Genomic DNA, 2,690 nt, shown 5'->3' with positions numbered 1-2,690 from the left:
ACAGGACATCTCCGGGGGTGCATTTTGTTAATTCTCACTAATTTTCTGCCCAATGATTTGTTATTAATACTTTTTAATTTGTGCCATTTTGGGTCTGGCACATTATTTGCCCAGGAGCGTATATATATTTGTAAAAAAAAAAAAAAAAAACAGGCCACATATTCAGAAGAGGATTATTGCATATCCCTCCATCTAAGTGCAGTGAAAATAAAGTTGTTTTTTTTGAACGTACATTTTCAGTATAGACCTTTTATAACTTGCTTGACTAATGGCCCTACTGGACAACATGAAGTGTTTCCAGATGGCCGACATTTTCACTGTTGACCGGCTGCTCAAAATTACTGATGCTGAAAAGCAAATCAATGGCCAACAATAATTAGAGTCAAGGTTATTTGTAAAGTGTTAGATTTGGCAGTTATTTATAGATGTTTTGCACCCATAATGTTTTGTCCTTTTTAACTATTTGGCCAAAAACTGCAGTTTCCAGCTTAGCATTTTGTACATTTTTGGAATTATATTTAGCATTTAATTCAAAACATTCAAAACATTACCTTGAATATGAGTAAAACATTTTGATTGAATGATTGAATCAAATGTACAATGATGTACAATGATTGAATCAAATGTTGATTAACACAATTAATCGATTAATACAATGATTGAATCAAATGTTGATTCAATCATTGGCTGTTTTTATTATTTTTTATTAATATTTATTTAAACAGAAAAAAAATAATGTTTTTTTGGTAGATTTTTGAGCACCTTCCAAAAGACTCCAAAAGAGATGAGGTTTAAATACTAAACATGTAAAGATAGTCAGGTCTATTAATTCATTTAAATATGTATTGGTATTTGCCATCTAGGTCCCCTGGTGGTCTAGTGGTTAAGATGCAGCGCTCTCACCGCTGCGACCCGGGTTCGATCCCCGGTCAGGGAACCATCCCCAGCCACTCTTAGTGCCGGTCCCAAGCCCGGATAAATTGGGGAGGGTTGCGATAGGAAGGGCATCCAGCGTAAAACATGTGCCAAATCAAACGTGCGGAGGATCCGCTGTGGCGACCCCTAATGGGAGAAGCCGAAAGAAAGTTTTAGTTATTTGCCATCTCTTTCCTAACACTTCTGCCCTAAGACATGGAAACATTTATTTTTGTGTTTTGAAGGTGAAGATGACTTTGACACTTGATGTATTGTTTAGTTGAGCACTCTACTTTAATTCTTTTCTAACTTTTTTTAATCTCTTTCTTTATGTAGAATCTCATTTTCTTCTATGTCCAAGACACTAAACTCTTTCTGGTAGCAATATGAGCTGAATGGCATTTTTTCAAAACTCTGACATTTGTCATAATTGTGAATTTTTATCTTGAAATAATGACCTATTATCACAAAGTAATTACCTTTTTCTCCCCAAAGGTATTACTTATTATCAGAGGTGGAAAATAACGAAGTAATATTTTGCCCAAGTTCTTTGCCGATTAATTTAACATCCCTAATGAAAATCAGTTTATGATTTTAGGCAGACGTCTTATGCATTGAGACTTTCACATTTGTACTTATAAGTGGATTTAAGGATTTGTATTTTTCCCTCAAACTTGAATAAAGTAGTGTGCGGTTGTTGATTTATTTATTTATTTATTTATTTTTTACTGATTATACAGATCAGCATTTCCAGATTTACTTGAGGAGATTTCTGTGTACTTTTTTTCACCATAGAGAAAAAATTATCTCACCATCCCATCACTCAGCAGTTTACACACTGCACAGCATATATTACTTGCATATATAAGCCAAAATCAAAAACAGAAATGATCAGCATTAAGGGGTCTTTTTTTGTCCACCTGTAATGGATAAGTGTAGAAGCCTATATGCATACAGGCTGTTTCCCTGTAAGAAAAGGGTTTGTGTTTATTTAATAGTTGCCTTTTACAATCCAATAAACCCTAAAAAATGGGTGTTTATCAATATCTGGAGAAATGAAAATATCATAATGAATTACCTTGATACCTTGCAAATTACTCTAATAAACTGAGGATGGATTTTCTTTGACCTTGAGCTCTTTTTCCACTATAAATGTTGAGCTAAAAGAGTTCCTGATAGACCACTATCGACTGTCTAACTGATAGCTACAATAGAGGTTCAGAGCCCCGATCGAAAAAAAAAAGAGGGAAAATAAATGTATTTCCATCCGTGTTTCCATTTATAAATCCCTCTTCTTATCAGTGAGTTTGAGTCTCCGCCTGCTGGCAGACAGACTCCACCCACTCACCGTTACAAAACACCCCCAACCACCCCCCACCCCGGCAGCCCCATTCACCTGTTTAAATTTCCATTAAAAGCTTGGATGGTTTGTCAGAGCCAAGGGCAAGTGAGAGACCTGTTACACTTTAGAGATTTAATTGTAGTTTAACAAGTCAACAGTGGACTGATGCAGCAGTTAAGCCTTAAATAAAAAAAGTCTTTAAAGTTCTCTCTTATCACATATATAGTTAAGCATCTGAAACATGTTGGCTGTATAAAGTTTGCTTCTTTAGTATTTCACTGCTACAAGCTTAGTATAGCCACAAATTAATAGAAAATCGTAGCCTCCAGTTGAATATTTTAAAAACTGCAAATCACAAATGATTACAATTTCTACAACTAAATCCTTTTAGATAAAATTTAACCAAGTGATGGGGAGAATTTACTGCTCAAAT

This window comes from Silurus aristotelis, assembly GCF_946808225.1.
Source record: "Silurus aristotelis genome assembly, chromosome: 16".
NCBI lineage: Eukaryota > Metazoa > Chordata > Actinopteri > Siluriformes > Siluridae > Silurus > Silurus aristotelis.
Note: the sequence above shows the minus strand (reverse complement) of the source record.